The sequence below is a fragment of the Pseudorca crassidens genome, chromosome 3, assembly GCF_039906515.1.
Source record: "Pseudorca crassidens isolate mPseCra1 chromosome 3, mPseCra1.hap1, whole genome shotgun sequence".
In the NCBI taxonomy this organism is placed as follows: domain Eukaryota; kingdom Metazoa; phylum Chordata; class Mammalia; order Artiodactyla; family Delphinidae; genus Pseudorca; species Pseudorca crassidens.
In genome coordinates, this window is record NC_090298.1 from 55,293,831 (window position 1) to 55,314,251 (window position 20,421).

At 40.1% G+C, this 20,421-nt stretch overlaps 1 long non-coding RNA gene and 1 other non-coding gene across 2 annotated transcripts in view; one reads left to right on the plus strand and one right to left on the minus strand.

The window, feature by feature from the left end:
* LOC137220711 (uncharacterized) overlaps positions 1-20,421 on the minus strand; it is a 583,372-nt gene that overhangs the window by 402,331 nt on the left and 160,620 nt on the right. The gene's annotated exons all lie outside the window — the stretch shown is intronic.
* Positions 13,367-13,470, plus strand: LOC137222815 (U6 spliceosomal RNA). Its single transcript, XR_010942606.1, has one exon. It is a non-coding gene; the product is annotated as a U6 spliceosomal RNA (small nuclear RNA).

Below are 20,421 nucleotides of genomic sequence, written 5' to 3' on the forward strand. Positions count from 1 at the left end.
AGAGTATCTGCATAAGTTACATGGAATCCTTCCACATGGAAGTTTTCAACTCTCTCCCAGTTATTTATTAATCAATTGTTTATATCAGTATGAACTCATGGTATTTAGTTTTATATTTTCGGTTATGATCCAATATTATTTTATTTATCTTGTTTTTCAGATTGTTCCAACTTTTGCCATCAGTTCCTATGTCCCTTTGACATACCTCGATTATTGGCACTGGGGTGAGGCGGGTGGTTTTGGTTTTGGTTTTGGTTTTCTTGGCTGTGCCTCGGGGCTTGTGGGATCTTAGTTCCCCTACCAGGGATTGAACCTGGGCCCTCAGCAGTGAAAGCGTGGAATCTTAACCACTGGACCACCAGGGAATTCCCCGGCGTTTATTGTTGTTGTTGTTTTAGAGCTTCCTTACTTTCTGGCACTAGAAGATGCTCCAGGATCAACTTGTAAATATCCTGTCTCTGTGCTAGAATTAGCTATTTCTTTATTTCTTATACTGGAGAATGGTGTTCGAACCAAGATCCAGGTGCTAAGTGTACTGGTTGCTACAGGGGTAGCATTGCTCCTCGGTCCTCTCAGCTGACAGAGCAAGGGAATACATGTGTGTACACTAACCCATGAATATAATCATATATATAAATAAATATTACTACACGTAATCATCTGTATTAGGCTAAACACGAGTTCATACTATTATCTCCAACTCTCTTACTATGAGAATCATTTTAACCTGCTCTCCTTGCTTTTCTGTAATCCCACTCCAATGGTTAAAAAACCTGGTTCCCACCATGCACCATCCACTTACTTAATCATTTAGTTCCAGTATACATTACAGTAGTATCAAGATTGTTAATCCAGGCTCCCATGGGAAACAACTTTATTAACTAGAGTACATACAATGCTTACGGACACTTTGCCTTTAGCCCTACAGACTCTGCTCATTTCCAAACTTACTTAGGTCAGCACCTTTTTCCTCCACCCCATTCCGTGAGTTGTTTCATACATTTGTAATACAGCTAGATTGCTCTGTCATATCTGTCACATTATCCATTCCATCCTGGAATCCCCTGACTTCCTAAACCATTTTTTAATTTGGATACAATAAGATTCACACTTTGCACTCTAAAGTTCTATAGGTTTTGACAAATGCATTTTTTTTCATATACTCACCATTACAGTGTCCTACAGAATAGCTTGATCACCCTAAAAAACGCCTCATGCTTCATCCTTAAATCGCTACTCCTAAATCCCTGGAACCACTAATCTTTTTGCCATCTTTATAATTTTGCCTTTTCCAGAATTTCATATAATTGGGATCATACAGTATGTAGCCTTTTCAGACTGACTTCTCTCATTTAGCAATATACATTTAAGATTCACGCATGTCTCTTCATAACTTGATAGCTCATTTCTTTTTATCACTGAATAATATTCCATTGTATGGATGTAACATAGTCTTTACATCCATTCACCTATTGAAGGACATTTTGGTTATTTCCATTTTTTGGTGCTTATGGAAAAAAACAGTTATAAACATTCATGTGCAGGTTTGGGTAAGGGAATAAGTTTTTTAATCAGTTGGATAAATATCTACAAGATGCTTGTTATATCATATGAAAAACCGTAATTAAATTTGTAAGAAACTGTTATTCTAGCTTCCAAAGTGGCTGAATAATTTTGCAGTGAATAAGAGTTCCTACTGCTCTGCATCCTCGTCATCAATTGGTATTGTTAGGTTTTTGGATTTTGGCCATTCTAATAGGTGTGGAGTGGTATCTCACTGTTGTTTTAACTGACAATTCACTAAAAACAAATGATGTTTAGCATCTTTTCATAGGCTTATTCGACCTCTATACATCTTTTTTGGTGAAGTATCTGTTCAGATCTTCCTTACATTTCTTTAATTGGGTTGTTTTCTTATTGTTGGGTTTTTAAAGGTTTTTGTAAATATTTTATACAAGTCCTTTATAAGATATGTGTTTTGCAAATATTTTCTGCCAGTCTATGGCTTGTCTTTTCATTCTTCTTAATAGCATTTTTCACAGAATAGAATTACTGATTTTAATAAAGTTCAATTTATCAATTTTTCATGGATTAGGCTTTTGGTATTAGATCTAAAAACTCATAACCAGGGGCTTCCCTGGTGGCGCAGTGGTTGAGAGTCCGCCTGCCGATGCAGGAGACACGGGTTTGTGCCCCGGTCCGGGAGGATCCCACATGCCGCGGAGCGGCTGGGCCCGTGAGCCATGGCCACTGAGCCTGCGCATCCGGAGCCTGTGCTCCACAATGGGAGAGGCCACAACAGTGAGAGGCCCACGTACCGCAAAAAAAAAAAAAAAACACACCTCATAACCAAACACAAGGCCATCCAGATTTTTCTCCCATTTTTCTTCTAGAAGTTTTATAGCTTTGTACTTTACACTTAGGTCTACGATACATTTTGAGTTAATTTTTGTGAATGGTTTAAGATCTGTGTCTAGGCTCATGTTTTTCAATATAGATACACAATTGTTCCAACACCATCTGCTGAAAACATTATCCTTTCTCCATTAAATGGCCTTTGTTCTTTTGTTAAAGGTCAGTTGACTATACTTGTGTGAGTCAATTTCTGGGCTCTCGCCTGTTCCAATGATCTATGTGTCTATTCTTCAGTATTGTGTTGGTTATTCCATATAAATATTAGAATCAGTTTGTCAATGTTAACAAAATAACTTGCTGGGATTTTGAGATTTTTTTTTGAATGTATAGATCAAGTTGGGAAAAACTATGTCTTAACAATATTAAATGCTCCAATCCATGCATACAGAATCTCTCTCCGTTTATTTAGATCTTCTTTTTTTTAATGTTTTAAATACTGATTTTTATATTTTCTGAATACAGCTCCTGTACTTATTTTGTTGGAGTTACACCAAGTGTTTACTCTTGTGCTACTGTAAATAGTATTTTTAATTTCTAATTCAACTTATTCCTATGTATATAGGAATGCAGGTAACTTATAACAGAGTATTCCTAATTCCTCCTTCCCATCTCTTATGAAAGTGCTGTCATTCCTTTCACTTATCCGTATGCTTTAATCACCCAATACATAGTTATTATTAATGCTTTAAATAAATGGGTATCTTTCAGATCAATTAAGAATAAGATAAATAAAAGACATTATCTTTACTCCTTTTCTAACACTTTCTTTATACAGATCTGAGTTTCTGACCTATATCATTTTCCTTCCGCCTGAAGAACTTCTTTTAACATTTCCTGAAAAGAAGATCTGGTGGTTATAAATTCCTTCACTTTTTGTTTATCAGAAAATGCCTGTATTTCTTCTTCACCTTAGAAGGAAAATTTCAGCAAATATAAAATTCTGGGTTGGCTGAGTTTTTCTCTCAATACTTTATACATTTCATTCTACCTTCTTTTTGCTCATGAGGTTACTGATGAGAAGTTCACTGTAATTCTTATCCTTGTTCCTCTACAAGTATGGTGTTCTTTCTTCTAGCTTCTTTCAAAATTTTCTCTTTGTCTTTGGTGTTCTGCAGTTTGAATATGATATGTCAAGCAGGTATTTATTCTGCATAGTGCTTTCTGAGCCTCTTGGATCTGTTCTTTGGTGTCTGTCATTAATTTAGAAAGTCCCTGGCCATTATACTTCAAATATTTCTTCTGTTCTGGTCTCTCTTTCTTCTGCTTGTATTCCAATTAAACATATGTTACACCTTTGAAATAGTACCTATGGTTCTTGGGTGATGAGCTCTGGTCTTTGTGGGAGTTTTTTCCCATTCTTTTTTCAACTTGAATTTTAGTTGGGGAAGTTTCTATTGACCTATCTTCAAGCTCAGTGATTCTTTCTTTGATTGTGTCCAGTCTACTGATGAGACATCAAAGACATTCTTCATCTCTGCTACAGTATTTTCTTTAGTTCTAGCATTTCCTTTAATTCCTCCCTAGAATTTCCATTTCTCTGCTTACATTATCCACATGTTCTTGTATACTGTCTACTTTTTCTACTTTTTTCACTAGAGCTCTTAACTTATAAATCATTGCTATTATTTTAAATTCTTTATCTGATAATTACAACATCTGTGTCATACCTAAGTCTGGGCCTGATGCTTAGTCTCTTCAGACTATTTTATTCTTGCCTTTGGTAAGCCTTGTGGTAAAGTATGGGAGAGAGGAAGCATTCTATAAACCTATGATTATATCTCAGTTTTAGTGGACTTTAGTCTCTGGACTGTGACCTTCACAAGTGCTTCTTGTAGCTTTCTCCTGACTTAAATGAGAATGGAAGGCTAAAGGGAGTTCGAGTGGGAGGAATGTTCTTTCCCCAGTGAGATAAGGTTCTGGCATTTTCCCCTTGGAGAGTAGGCCTTGGTTAGGGAACATGCTCATGGCATATCACAATGATTACTCTTCCCCTCCCCTGCCAAAGCCACGGGGAATCCCTCTTGAACCTTCACCATGAGAACCTGGTAGTGTTCCTGGAGGTGAAACCCACAGAAGTGTGAGGACCCCCTAAGACTACAGCACCAGGAGTTTCTCACTTTCAGGCTAGCTCACACTCAGCTTCCAGCAATTCATCAAAATTATCACTTTTACTACCAAAGTTACCTGCAGCTTCTACTTCAGATAAGCAGATCTAAGCTATGGCTCTTTGGATTCACTTTTCTCTCCAGATTTCAGGGTGGTGATTTGCCCTGCAACTTCATTTCTCTGATAGGTCTCAGAAAAGTCATTGGTATATAGTTTATTCCAATGTTTCTTGCAAAAACAGAAGTGGTGACTTTCAATCCAAAGATGTTTCAGAGCTGACACTGAAACTCTAAAAATTATCTATTTTAATTAGAAAAAAACTTAAGATTGGCAGGATGTAGTCATTGTTAAAGCGGAGTGACAGACTCATAGTTGTTCTTTATAAAATCTCTACTTGTAGAACATTTGAAAATTTTAACAAAAAACGTTTATTTTTAATAAAAATTATTGTTAAGTATCTGAAACAGGGTAGCTTTAATAGGCACAGAGGAGGAAAAAACAGTCATAGTCAACAGTATTTACTGAATATCCAATATGTGCCAAGGACTGTGCTAAGATAATTAGGATACAAGGATGAAGACTACTGTTTCCTGCCCTCATGGAACTGATTGCCTTTTGGGAACAGCTAGCATTATGTAAGTAATTATGAATTAATTATTGTGCTAAGGGCTACAAAGGAGGCTTTTTCATGGTGCTATGGAAGCAGATAACAGAGACTAAAGAATCTAACCTGGTCTGGAGGGTAAGAGGAGGTCATCTCAAAAACAATCAGAAGAGACATTGCAAGAGGAGCCCCCATGCTGGGCCTGTCTTCAGGAGACCCAGCAGCCTGGATGGAAGGTATAACCTGAAGTTAGTCAGGCTGGACCTGAGGGCTGGCCTCCAAAGGTTGAACATAATAAAGATAATGTTAAAGGTAAAAAAGAGTGAGAATGTTTCAGAAGAAAGCAAAATTTCCATAAATTGGAATCCCAAGTAACCTCCTATCCCTCCTGACCACCTGAATGTAGACTGGACAACCAAGTGAGATTTTCACAATTCATTCTTGTTTCCTATAATATTAACTTTTCAATGAACCCTCCTTCCCTACCTATTCAAATTCTCTCTGGGTACCAGTAAGCTCTGGATTTACTTGTTCCTGGAGTAATCCCCATAGAAGAAGGGTTGAGACTTCATGTTGGACAGAGATAAAGACAGAGGAGCTAGGCAATTAGAAAACAAAATTGAAATTTTGGAATTCTGCACACAGGTGTGCCATGGTTGCAACATATAGACTAATGCAAGATACATGTCTCTTCTGTGTAACATTTTTTTCCCATCTGGAAAACAAAAATTATGCCACTTACCAGCTCTAGTGTGGACTATTGCTAAGCAAGTTGAACAATTATGTCTATGAAAATATTTTCTATCAATTTATTACATAGCCTAATGATAATTTATAATGGTAATTATTAAAATATAGACTGATATCAACATTTAGAGCAACATCTAAACTTCCCAAGTTATCAATTTATAATTTTTCAAATAATAGCAATTAATCATCTTTATTATTATGGCTAAATGATAATGATTTGTAATATAGTATCATATGTTTGCTCTAAATAATAAGAGAAACACTAATCTATTATGGTGAAGATAATAACACTAATAATGAAAGACCGATGATTGCTAATCACTTTATATTATTGGTATTAAAATATCCAATCATCAAAACTCGGGGACTTTCCTGTTGGTCTGGGGTTAAGACTCCACACTCCCTATGCAGGAGGCACAGGTTTGATCCCTGGTGGGGAACTAAGATCCCACACACCACACAGCGTGGCCATAAAAACAAACGAACAAAAAAAAATCAGGTGAAATAAAACCTAGTGAAGGCGTATGGCAAAATAAGTGACCCATATTCCCCAAGTATTTCAAATCAGGATTCGAGGCCAGGGGTTTGCCACATTGGCTGCCCATTAGGAAAGACAAGACTGGGGACCTTTTTAAAAATACCAATGCCCAGTACCCCCCCACCTCCCCACCCCCAAGAAACTGATTTAATCAGACCAGGTGTGGCCAATTTTTTTCAAGTTCCCCAAGTGACTCTAACATGCAGCCAGAGTTGAAAACCACTGCTTCTTGATGTTTGATTTTTACACCTGAGAATAAAGATCTATTTGCTCCTGGGGCAAAATGAAATTCAGAAACCCACTTGCCCAGCCTCTGTCAATCAGTTCTGTGTATAGCAGAGGAATGAGTTGTTAGTTTTAGTTGTCAAAGCATTTTCTTCACGGAAAAGAAGTACATTAAAATACCAAATTACGGTATTTACATATTGCATGTTTTTTTCCCAACTGCGTTCCCATAGCAACTAAATCCATTCGCTCCCTACTTTCTCCTGAGTTATTTTCCATCGTGAGCCATGCTTTATTAGTGAGGCAAACAGTCTGCCCTCTGAAATGACTGTTTTGCTGTTTACTATTTCTTTGCCAAGGAATTCAACTCTACTTGGCATCTTCCTCCCTCCTGTGCTACCAGAAGTTGATAAAGTTGGCTGCTGGTTTGGGCAGAGATCGTGTCCCTGCCCACTTTCCTCAATCTGGAGCAGTCCCTGGGTTTTTTCTGATGAGCTACTCAAGAAAAGTCAAGTGGAGAGGGAAGCTTCCCTCAGGGAACCTGGAACTGGAAAAGGATGCAAGAGAGGGAATCCCAAACAGGGACCGAGTTGCTTAAATTGACAGTGGACAGAGGGTAACCCAGCTCCCAGGGACCTCCCTAGGCTTGGTCAGGCAGGGTCACTGGCAGAAAGGAGTCACGGCTTGGGAGCTGGACACCCTCGAGCAGGGAGAAAGTGAGTCCTGCTCCTGTCATGAAAGCATCACTCAGTCCCCTGAGAGGAGGCCCCAACTAGGCGTAGGACACTGAGATCTCTTTGTGATTTCACCCAGACAACTTGGCAGACTGCAGGGCCTGTTAGTTTGTTTGAAACTATGAGCATTTCACTTGCTAATGGGGCTCTGCTTTGCAAGGGGACAGGGATGCCAAAGAAGACTGCAGGAGGGAGGCACCAGGCCCGGCGCTTCGGCGCAGCTCCCCTCGCTGACACCTGCCGCCAGGATGGACCTGGGCCACCAGCACCCGAGGAGAGATGAGGGCCACCAGACACCTGGTGACGCTTCAGAATCTCTTCTCACTTGCTGATTCAGAAGCCTACTCTGTCCAACAGCGCTAATGGAGAAAACTTGTTTCCTCCTTTCTCCCAGGCTCCAAATAAAAGTCAGAGCTGTGGTGTAGCTGCCCCGGGGCAAGGAGGCTGGTAACCCAGGCGGCCTCAGATGGCAGCAACAGAAATCACAGGCAGTCAGAGTTTCCCTCTCACAGGCAGCATCCAGGGGCGACTTACAGATGTGCATCAGTTCCACTGCTTACTGCCAGGTTCTGGGGGTCACTGATACGGTCCTTCAGGACTCTTCCACCAACATCATTTATTCAAGAATAACTCCCTATATCAGTTGGGGTCCCAGAGGAAACAGATGCCATACTTGAAATGGGTAATTTGAGGAGCGTTTAATGAAGGGACTATTTACAAAGGTATGAGCAGGGATACCCATAACATAACATAACACAAGAGATGGTGTGTTACGTCAGAGCTAGTACTAGAAGGGCACCGCTAACACCCGAGGCCCTAACACGGAATCCAGAGGCAAGGCTGTATGGAGCTGACAGGAGCTGAGGCCTTCAGCTGAGGGAGGCGGCCAGCATGCCATCAGCACCCAGGCATAGAGGCAAGGAAATGAATACCTGGACCTCATTCTCCTCTCTCCCTTCCATCTGCCAGCAGAGCTCACAGTGCCAAACCTAACTGGAAGTTGAGGGCAAGGCAGCTCATTGATCTGGTCCACACAGGTCAGCCTCCTGGGGCACAAAACAAGGTGAAGTGGGGGGGGAAAGTGTCTGGGAGGGCAGATAAAGACATCAAGCATCCTGTCTTATGCAGCAGAGCCACCGTGATACCCCATTACAGGAATACATTTGTTCCACCATTGTCAGAGCCCTCCCAAATGCCAGCAAATCCCAAGACAACTGTGTCCAGGGGGTCGAAAGGGAACACTGAGAGTTTGTAATATGATGTTCGACCACAAAGAAGGCAAGCGGAAGCCTCATCTACACAAGAACATAAAGGTGATACTGAGACTATAGACTCAGCATCCCAGCCCTATTCAGTGGTACATCACTGACTTGAATCACATTGCTGCTCGTGTTTTACACTTTTCCTGCTCAAAAGGAAATCACAAGGACCCTGATATGCCCACTTCACGTGGAACACCTGCCTGGTTACTTATTTAGGAAAAAAAAAATGTAAAGGGAAGCCCAGTTATTCTGAAGTTTGGTTTCATTTGCAGCACTAATTATGAACAGGCTTTTAGAGTCTGACAAGATGATACTTGATTAGGGAATATTACTGAGCCAAGAAAAGAATGAAATCTTGCCATTTTTGACAACGTGATTCTAGAGGGTATTACGCTGTGAAATAAGTCAGACAGAGAAAGATAGATACCATATGATTTCACTTATATGTAGAATCTAAAAACCAAATGAACAAACAGACCAGAGACAGAGTCATAAAAATAGAGAACAAACAGGTGATTGCCAGAGGGGAGGGACGTGGGGGCAGGCGGTGAGGAAACAGGTGACGGAGACTAAGAGGTACAACTTCCAGATACAAAATTAATGAGTCACAGGGATGAAACGTACAGCAAAGAGAATACAGTCAGTAATATTGTAATAACTTTGTGTGGTGACAGAAGGCAACTAGACTTCTTGTGCTGATCATTTAATGCACAGAAATATCGAACTAACATAGTGTTGTAGGTCAGTCAGTAAGATAAATAAATAAAAATTTTTAAAAAAAGATGATACTTGATTACTGAAACTCCTATGTCTAAGGAAAATCTGCAGGATGAGTGGTCCACATTCTGGTGGAGCTCGGATAAGAGCAGATATTTGAAACGATGTACAGAGTATACGGAGGTAAGAGCAAGGTGCTCTTCTGCTACCTTCGAGTGGGGTGAGGGGAGGCAATAATGGTTACAACATCTGTCCTACCTGATTTAAGCAACCTGTCCGACGTTCTGTTTTGCCTGCTTGTATTACAAGGAACCTGCAGAGTGCCTACGTATGGCTCAAAAAAAGATGCTCTGGCCAAATGCTAATGGTGACTGTGGGAAGTAGCACAGGATTTTTCAATTCAAGGTCACATGCAAACTTGGTGGTGTGTTCGTTCCCTACTGCAATTTATTCATAAAAATTCATAATTTCCTGGATTTCAAAACCAGGTCAAAGATGTATGCTTCATCAGTTTAACTCTAGAATTGGCCCACTTTAAGGTTAAAGAAGACAAAATTTACCAAACTGGTCAGAAGAAGGTAACACAGGGTGGTAGAAATCAGATTCTAATTAATTTGGACTCTCCCTACTTCATACTGTTTTATTTACTACGTTCAATTTTTCCTAGTTGTTTGCTGACTGGGCGTATCATGCACTGGTCACATAAGGATCATTCTTCTTTGTAGTCCATAGCTATGGTGACCATATTTTCCCAAGTAAATATTAAAATTTACCATCTGGACTCATACTAACCTGGAAACATATGGTCACCATGGTTATGATACATACGGAGGCACACTGTGGTTAACAGCATCCACAATCGTAGCCAAAAATACCCGCTCCAAAGCCTCTCTTTAACCCATGAACCTGTTCTCCAGGAAACCTGATACCTGTGATTAGAGGGGTTCACAGTAAGTTCAGACAAATGGAGGCATTTGTCACTTCCCTTGTACTTTCATCCTTTTGCCTTCCCATATCCAACAGCTACCCCTCTCCCATCCAAAACAATAGAGCAAATACACTGAACACAAACCAATACAGTCCACTCTGCTCTTAAGCCACAGAATCGCTCCACTGAGGTCTTTAGTGAACCACTTCGCCCAGACAGCCGAGGTCACCCCTGTTCAGACAAGCGCCTTGGTTTTCAATCTTTCCTCTCTTCTCCACTGCAACTGAGGTTCAGGTCTCCACAGCTATGTTCTCCTTCTAAGACCCAGGTTAGTCCTAGGAGGCACTTGGAGAGCCACATGTCTTGTGTGGCTGTAGAGTAGGTTCTGGGGAGAACAAGGAAGACTGGGCCCAATGGAGAGGGGGAAACTGATTATCCTCCATCCACTGGGACTGGAGTTAGATACAAGGCCAAAGATTTTTGTAATTTTTCCGATAGCACCCACAATAATAGCCTATAATAGCAACCACCAGTGAGGAGCTATCACTGGTTTCTAAGCAGGGATGTGAATTAATCAAAGACAATTTCGATGGCAATGGGAAGGATGAAATGGGAGGGATGGGGAGAGAAAACTGCAGGTGGGACACCAGGTGACAGATGAGAGCCCAACTCTAGCAGTGTCTGTAGAGAAGAAAAAAAAAAAAAGAGAATACCTAGAAAGAAAATTTCTCAACAGAGTCAAATGCTGTAGAAAAGTTAAAGAGAATAAAATTGTTTGAATTTAGCTATTTGACCTTGTGGTTGGTGTCAAGAAAACTAAAAGGACATAATCCTGTTTCTCAGAAAACTGTCACTCTAATTGAGGAGCCCAAAATGTTAATGAAACGCTAAAGTATCTAGAACACAATTCAGTGTCTGTGAAATATTTCTTAAATGACGAAGATGTTCTTCCATTTTTTTTTCCTTCCCACCTCTTCACACTTCTTTTTTCTTCCTAGAGACCTGCCTTTTCCCAGATGACAAAAGGTTGCCACAAAAGTCGATATTTTAGTTTAAAAGTCCCCTTCACTTACAGATATTTTTCTTTCTTTGGGTTAGTTTAAACCTCACTTACGATGTTAAATGCTAAGTGAGTTTTATTTTATTTTATTTTAAAGATCATTTCACTAGGGGAAAAAAAAACGAAGATGAGCTGGAGGCAGAAAGGTAAGTTAAGAGATTCTTGTACTACTTTTCTGGTTATTTTAAGATGCTACACCATCTTCCAGGTGCCAGAGGATGAGTATTTACTCCTTACAAGGTAAATTCTAACTCCACTGGAACAAAAACACAAATATGCAGCTACAATCAAATCTTTTCCCCAAAACTCTAGGCTTAGGACTATGTGGTCAGCTGAATTCCTGGAAGACATAGTTCCTCAAAGGGGATCCGGGGCTGATCCAGGAAGAAATAATAAAGCTGTTACTTAAAGTATTTGCAACTAAGCACAAAATACAAAGGTGCTCAAGGTGTAATGTTATTAAGCCGTGAGACTGATTCTGTAAAGCACACAGGAACAACCAAGAAAAAAAAACCACATCTTTTTTTATATTATAAAGCAACTATCAAATATCATAAAATCCTCTCATAGTCTTCTGTTTTCTACCATGAGCCTGGTTTCACTTTAATACCCCCCAAACCACTCTGTGGAAATGTTTTACGTGTCAACAAAGAAGCAAACAGTAACCAGAGTAGACAAAGAGAAATTTAGCTCAGACTTACAGGTTTATATATAGAGTGGCCAGACATTCTTTTCCTATTCTGCCCTTTGCACTTGCATTCTCTAGATCATGTGTCTAAATGCTACGCTGTATGCTCAAATGCCTTTGAATACAATGTATTACCTCCTGTTGAGACCCACATTGTTCTCCCCTGATTTTCTGGTAGTCTTCCCGCCCTCTATTACTAGCGCAGTGGTGGGTTTTGTTTTTATTCCTCAGCTACATACACTAAATTCCATCCGGAGCACTTATTCGCCTGGCTTTTTTTGGCATCTTTCCACGTGCATCTGCATTCCTGTTAAGGGTAACATCTTCATCCCTTTCCATTTCCCCTCTTTTCCATTTCCTATGGTTTTCTCTATTTCTGTTCTTTGGCCAACCCTCCCTGCAGCTACATGTATTTTCAAATCTTCCCTGTATTTTTAAATTATCTTGGTATTCTCAGCCTTTGGGCTTTCAGGATTTATTCAAACTCTCTCATTTTTCCTCTGCCGCCTTTCCAATTATTTCTGGGTCTCATTTTGCATGGTCTACCCATAGCTTCCTTTTAAGTAAAATTTACTTTCTAAATAGTGAGATGCTTTACCAGGAGACATGCTTTCTGCAACCTCTCCTTGCAGCACAAATTCAAAGTTTTCAAGATGAGTGATCCACCCATCCATGTGCTTCCATCTGAAGTATCCAGAGTTCTAGTATCTCCCCTTGTCATTAGTGATATAGACCATATTTCCCTATTAGAAAATGTTCCCAGAATTGGGAAACTTAGGCTAAGAGTGAGCCTGTGCCAACGGCAAGGTACTGGCGTCTCTTCTCTCAGCATACTACATTGCTTGCCTTCCCCATTATCTCATCGTCCTTCCCAAAAGGACTTTCTGAACTTCGCACAAGGCACATACACACACCACACAGACTCACTTGGAAGCCTGTTAATGAAAATTAACCAGCAATTATCCTACAATTCATGGGGTCCTCACTGTCTTCTTATTGATCTTGACGATCAGTAGTCAGATATCTGAGTTCTGTAATTTAAGATTCATCTTCCTTCTCTTCTCTGTGAGCTGACATATCTTGATGAAGCCCTCATTTAGTAGGGACAGTATTGGCATCTCTATGAGCACAGTATAAAATAATCTTTAGCTCCCACTTAGCTTTAGTTCAAAACACAAAGTTTAAATGCCATAAAAAACAGATTTCTGGATCATTCTGCTTAAAGCTTTACTTATAACAACACTATGGACATATTCTAAGATAGTTCTACCTCAGAAAAAGGACTATAAGAACATTCATAAGATGCCAATTTGAACCCATGCATTAAATTGCCTTCCTTGCGCTCACTTCGGCAGCACATGTGCTAAAACTGGAACGATACAGAGATTAGCAAGGCCCCTGCACAAGGATGACACGCAAATTTGTGAAGTGTTCCATGTTTTTATATATAATGGAATATTACTCAGCCATAAAAAGGAACGAAATTGGGTCATTTGTAGAGACATGGATGGAGACAGAGACTGTCATACAGAGTGAAATAAGTCAGAAAGAGAAAAACAAATATCGTACATTAATGCATATTTGTGGAATCTAGAAAAAAGGTACAGATGAACTGGTTTGCAAGACAGAAACAGAGGCACAGATGTAGAGAACAAACATGCACACCAAGCAGGCAAAGAGGGGATGGAATGAAATGGGAGACTGCAAGTAACATATATACACTAATATGTATAAAATAGATAACTAATGAGAACCTGATGTATAGCACAGGGAACTCCACGTTTCTGTACAGTAGAAACTAACACAACATTGTAAAACAACTATACCCCAATAAAAAACATTTTTTTAATCCAATTGGACATTTATATCAAATATTAAACATTTTCTATCTCCTGGTTACTATTATGTACTTAAAGATTCTGTTAGCAACTTAAATATGGTCTATTTTTCATGGACCTCACCATCTCTCTTGGGAGACTGGTAGATATAACTAAATATGCTTAATGAATTAATCAGCATGAGGGACAAAAGTCACAACTGATGACATGAAACACATTATAGATGTAATTCCTGCTTTCCATCTGATTCAACAAAGAGTATTTGATGACTGAACTTAAATTAATAATTCTTTGTAATGAACTTACAGTAGGTGACTTGTGTTGTAAAACATAAAGTCATTTGTATAAAACGAGTAATTTTTGTTATCTCACAGGGTATTCATTCCTATTAAATGACATAAGGTATAAGTAGTGTGCAGTACCTTACAACACAGCTGTGACAATTAGAGCATTACATCTCTGTATTAAAGTTGGGCAAATCAAAAAAACTTCCCTTCCTTCCTACATTCCCAATGAAATAGACAAAAGAAATTAAAATGAAGGGGAAGACATCTATATCAGTCCTGGAAAACAGCAAAAGTTGTGACAAATACTTGTCAAAAATTGTTGTGACTTCTTTGACTAGGAAAATATAAAATAACAAAATTGACTCAAGAAGAAGTAAGAAATATAAATAAGATCAAAGATACTATAATAAAAATACCATCAAATAATTGTCAAATTATAGGGGCTTCCCTGGTGGCGCAGTGGTTGGGACTCCGCCTGCCGATGCAGGGGACACGGCTTCGTGCCCCGGTCTGGGAAGATCCCACATGCCATGGAGCGGCTGGGCCCGTGGGCCATGGCCGCTGAGCCTGCGCGTCCGGAGCCTGTGCTCCGCAACGGGAGAGGTCACAACGGTGAGAGGCCCGCGTACCGCAAAAAAAAAAAAAAAAAAAAGAATTGTCAAATTATAAAGGACATTTGGCCTGGGAGGTTTTATAAATCTTCAAGAAGCAAGAAATTCTGGACTTCCCTGGTAGTGCAGTGGTTAGGAATCCACCTGCCAATGCAGGGGACACGTGTTCGAGCCCTGATCCAGGAAGATACCACATGCCGCGGAGAAACTGAACCCATGCGCCACAACTACTGAGCCTACGAGCCACAACTACTGAAGCCCGCGTGCCTAGAGTCCATGCTCCACAAGAGAAGCCACCACAGTGAGAAGCCCACACACCACAACAAAGAGTAGCCCCCGCTCGCTGCAACTAGGGAGAGCCCGCATGCAGCAACAAAGACCCAATACAGCCAAAAATAAATAAATTAATTATTTTTTAAAAAGCAAGAAATTCTAATGCTATTTAATGTGTTAGACTACGAAAAAGATCAAAATTTTCCAATTCAATTTTAAAAACCAAATGTCATAACTCTGTTACCAAAAGCCTGGTAAATACAGCACAGAAATCTCTAGACCAACAGAATTTAGGAATGTTTGCACAAATATATTGAGAAATTTTAGCAAATCACACCAGCAACAATTTTAAAAATAATAAGCCATTAAAGATGATTCCAAATTCTTTGCTATTCCTCCCATTGGAAGGTGGAGTCTAATTCCCTTCCACTTGAATCTGAACTGACCTCAGCAACTGGCTTGACCAACAAACTCCAGCAGAAGTGACACTCTGAAACTTCTATGGTTAGGTCATCGGGCACCTTGCAGCTTCCATGTCTGGGATCATTGTTTTTTCAAGCCAGAAAAGACGTAAGAAATGTGACAACTCGGGCTTCCCTCGTGGCGCAGTGGTTGAGGGTCCGCCTGCCGATGCGGGGGACGCAGGTTTGTGCCCCGGTCTGGGAAGATCCCACATGCCGCGGAGCGGCTGGGCCCGTGAGCCATGAACGCTGAGCCTGCGCGTCCGGAGCCTGTGCTCCGCAACAGGAGAGGCCACAACAGTGAGAGGCCCGCGTACCGCCAAAAAAAAAAAAAAAAAAAAAAAAAGAAAGATATATTGTGTTTCCAGATAAAATTACCCAATACCGTAAAGATTCCCACAAAATTTATCTGTAAACTCAATGCAATTGCATTTAAAATCCAATAGGACATTTTTAAGTTGACAAAAGTATCATACACCTAGAAGATAAACATGTAGGAAATCTCAGAATACATTTAGCAATATGGAATTGGTTAAGATAATTATAGTAAATCCATCCAAAGCAACACCTTGTACTTCGAAACGTTTGTGTAGCTATAAAGTTACTGACATGGAAAGATCGTCACAAAATATTATGTTGAAAAAAACTGCAATATGTTTAGTTTGAGCCCATTTGGGTAAATTAAATAAACAAATAGAAAAATAAAGTATTTATACAGCAAAATATCAATAGTTATTATCGCTAAGAGATTACAGATTTTTTAATTTTTAAAAATTTTGCTTATATGATGTTTCTAATTCTTCTCCAATGAACATGTTATTTTTGTAACTTAAAACCAAAAATGTGGGCATATTTCTTAAGTATACCCACTGTCGACTTTGCATCCTTGAGTTTATCTAAACCTTTGCTTAAATTCCATCATATCTTGACCTAACTGCTTCTTGGAATAATCAATCATGACTTTACTATAAACATGTAAAGCTGCATTTTCTTTTGTCTTCAAACTACCTTCAGTATGTTTCTTACTCTTATTTTTCCGAGCTGTTACTCACCTGATTCACTCCCTTCATGACTGTAAATTTTTTATCACAGCCCACTCTACCTTCATCTTTCCAGACTGAGAGTGTTAAGTAGTCAGCCCATCCTCATAAAGAAACACTGTCTTGCTCCATCTCTGTTTTTACAGCATCATTAAAATGACCACATGGCCAGAACTGAGCAGTATATTCCCAATTTATTTTTCCCTTACTTCCACTGTATAAGAGTTATTCCCCCAAACGTAAAAATATCATCCTCCATATAATTTATAAGAATATTTATTGAGCCAAATATGTGTATGGATTTCTTCTGCACTAACCACTGGGAAAACAGAATCTCTCTTTAGGTCAAGTTCACTGACAACATCTATAACACCATAGCTTTTTACCCCCCAAATAGACATAGATTTGTCTAGAGTGCACAGGTATCCCAATTCACAGGGAAGGTCTTTTGTGAATCAATAAGTGCTCTGCCAGTGTCATTTTTCTTGTTGTCAAAATGCCATAGTAAAGGAAAAAAGGTCCCAACTCAGCCTGTGTAAATTGTTAGTTTTAGGCTCTTTTCAAATTACTCTCTGTTGCGTGAGGTGGGGGAGGGGTGCGCTGCTCAGGCACAAACACACAGAATGTCCGAAATGGTCTAAATCAATGTGCAGAGCTACCAAGAAGAAATGGAACATCTACCGTTTGAAGAGCCTGGGAGCGGGGAGGAAACAGGAGAAGACCAGGTGGCAGGCAAATACGTGGAGGGTTGAGGAAAGGAGTCAAAGGGCACAGCTAGCTAGCCTGGCTGCTAATGGAGCAGGCGCATAAATGTAACAGCTCCTGCATGAAGAGAGCGAGCTGGTGGGACACCTGTGAGTCACTCTGATTGTCAGCAGGAGACTGCTTGCACAGACCAGGGACAAGTCCACTCTTCCGCGTGCACTATTTAATGTCACACGGGAGGGGGGTGTTGATGCCTCGCTTCCCTTTCATTTCTTCTCACCCAGACTGCAACAGCCTCCCAATACAGTTCCATTCCTCTCCACTTCCTCTTGCACATTTGTGTCAGAGTGATATGTTTAAGCAATTTCTTATGTGATTGCCTTTATTAATTTTTTTCTTTTTTAAGTCATCTTCTGGTGCCTCCTGCTTCCTCTGCAAGCCTTTCAGGATAGAGCAAAAATCCCATCACGTGATATATAAGGTCCTTCCAAACCAGGCTCAGCCTACGCCCGGAGACTCACGTTATCCCAGCTCCCAAACCCTCCCCTCGCCTTTGCTGAGCATCCTTCTGCACCGAAGCCTTTGGCTTCCTACCTCCACTTGTCGAGTATCACCCACCCTTCTTAAAGACCCTCCCCAAGCAGCCAACTGGGGACCAAATAATCAACTTTTTTCTCTTTTCCTTTCTATTCTCGAAGTACTTTCGGTGAACCTCAATAAATCCCTTAATACAATAATAAAACAATAAGCACGTACAGAGCATTCATTAAATATTGGGTATCTTGCTGAGCACTTGTCTTAATTAGAGATCCTTAGGTTGTGGGAAATAGAAACTTGCTTAAACCAAGAAAAAGGGGATTTATTATAACAACTCAAGAAACCCAGGGCAAGACATATAATCAGGCTGCCAGAGGGACTGGAAAGTGATCAGAAATCAAGGAAGCTTCTCTGTCTCTCTCTGTCTCTCTCTCTCTGTCTCTCTCTGTCTCTCTCTCTGTCTCTCTCTGTCTCTCTCTCTCTGTTCTCTCTGTTCTCTCTCTCTCTCTCTGTCTCTCTCTCCTCTCTCTCTCTCTGTCTCTCTCTCCTCTCTCTCTCTCTGTCTCTCTCTCTCTCTGTCTCTCTCTCTCTGTTCTCTCTCTCTCTCTCTCTCTCTCTCTCTCTCTCTCTCTGTCTCTGTCTCTCCCCCCCCCCCACCTTTCTCTCATTTTACAATGCCTCTTCCTGGTTGCTGATAATTGCAAAGATCTTCCTTGCAAAGAGAGAGTTGCAAAGATCTTCCTTCCTCCCCTCCACCAACTGCTACAAAACTATACATATGACTCCATTCTATTCCAGAGTGTTGAGTGAATATTGCTTATGAGTGCAGATCATTATGTATGAAAATAATTGTTGGAAAAAGAACAAAAGTAGATTATCTGTATTAGGTAAGCATATCCTATTTAATCAAGTCTAAGATTCCGTTGATTGTGAGACACACCTCCATTTTATGTATCAACAACAAAGAAAAAAATGCTACCTTTTATCATTGTTAAGAAGCTGTCAACTGTAAGATACATTTTTATTTTTAGAGATGCTAAAATGTAAAACAATGATTCTCGATGAAATAATATATAGAGGCAATAAATGATAAGCTGCCTTTGTATAGCACCTAAGATCTCAAAAGGAGAGGTTGTTTACACCATCTTCTTGGGAGATGGCCAAAATCACGAGTTAACTAATACACAAGCCCCAAGTGGAGGAACCAGCAGCTGGAGATCAAACCAGAAGCTGTCAGAAGCTCATCCCAAAGATGTCATCAATGGTAGTCCATCAGTAATTAAAGGCCTGTTGGGTCAGGCCTTAGAGACCACCCAGATAAGACCTGCAGAGAGCTTGTCACAGGTTTTTGACCCTGAGCAGAGGAAAGATTCCTCAGTGTCTACTTCTTGGTCCCTGAAGCAACTCCACTCAGGAATCGAGACGCTCAGGCAAACGGTGACCCTGCACCTCACCACCAAGGTAGCCGCTGCCCCTCTCCACTATGTTCCTCCCCTGGGGTGACCAGTGTGGTGGCTCAGAACCACCATGACTTCTGCCCATCTGAGCCTCTGCTGCCCGCTCCTACCACAGCCCAAAAATAGGATGTCAAGACCAGTTGTCTAACCGGGGACTAGGAGGACAGCTACAGAACTCTTCACAGAACCCAACTGTCTCCTTAAAATGGTTTGACTCACACTCAGTATTTCTTCTAAGATCCGTCCGTGTTGTTGCATGACCTGCGGTTCATTCGTATTCACCCTTGCGTAGTATTCTGCCACGTGAAGGTACCACGAGGCATTCACCTCATCTCCCATAAATGGCCATTTGGTTGACTTCCTTTTTTGTTTTCTGTTATGGAGGTTCTATAAGTCATCATACCTGTCTGTTGGAACACATGTGCAAATGTTTCTCTAGAGTATAAACCTAGATGTGATTGCAGGATTTAGACTACGTTCATATTCAGCTCCACAAGATAATGCCAGGTTGTGCCAGTTTATATTCCTAGGGGAGATATATGAGTTCCCATTACTTCAAACTCTACCAACAACCTGAAATTGTCAGACTTCTTAATTTTTGCCCATGTAGTAGAATGACGGAAACATACATCATTTATCATCGTTTTATAAAGTTTAAACAATACTGAATAATAAATTGTTTACGTATATGTGTACTTGTGCTAAACACACAAAAAAGTATTTATATATACACACACACACACATATATACATACTTGTGCTAAACACAAAACTCAGGATTGTAATTACATCTAAAATGAGCCAAGAGAATTGGATTATGTTTATATAATACAGGGACTTCCCTGGTGGTCCAGTGGTTAAGACTCTGCACTGCACTTCCACTGCAGGGGGCACAGGTTCAATCCCTGGTCAGGTAACTAAGATCCCGCATGCCACACAGTGCAGCCAAAAAAAAAAAAACCGAATACATATATAATGTACATACAATATATGTACAGTATCCCTATTTTTACTATTCAAATAACATAATAAAATAATATTTTGATTGCTTTATTCTCTATTCCCACAACACTGAAATAGTGGCTGCAAATACCTTTGAAATTACATTCTTACTGTCTCATCATCACGTTAAAAAAAAAAAAAAAGTTCTTCTCTTCTTGCTCCAGATAGAAAAAAAATCTCAGA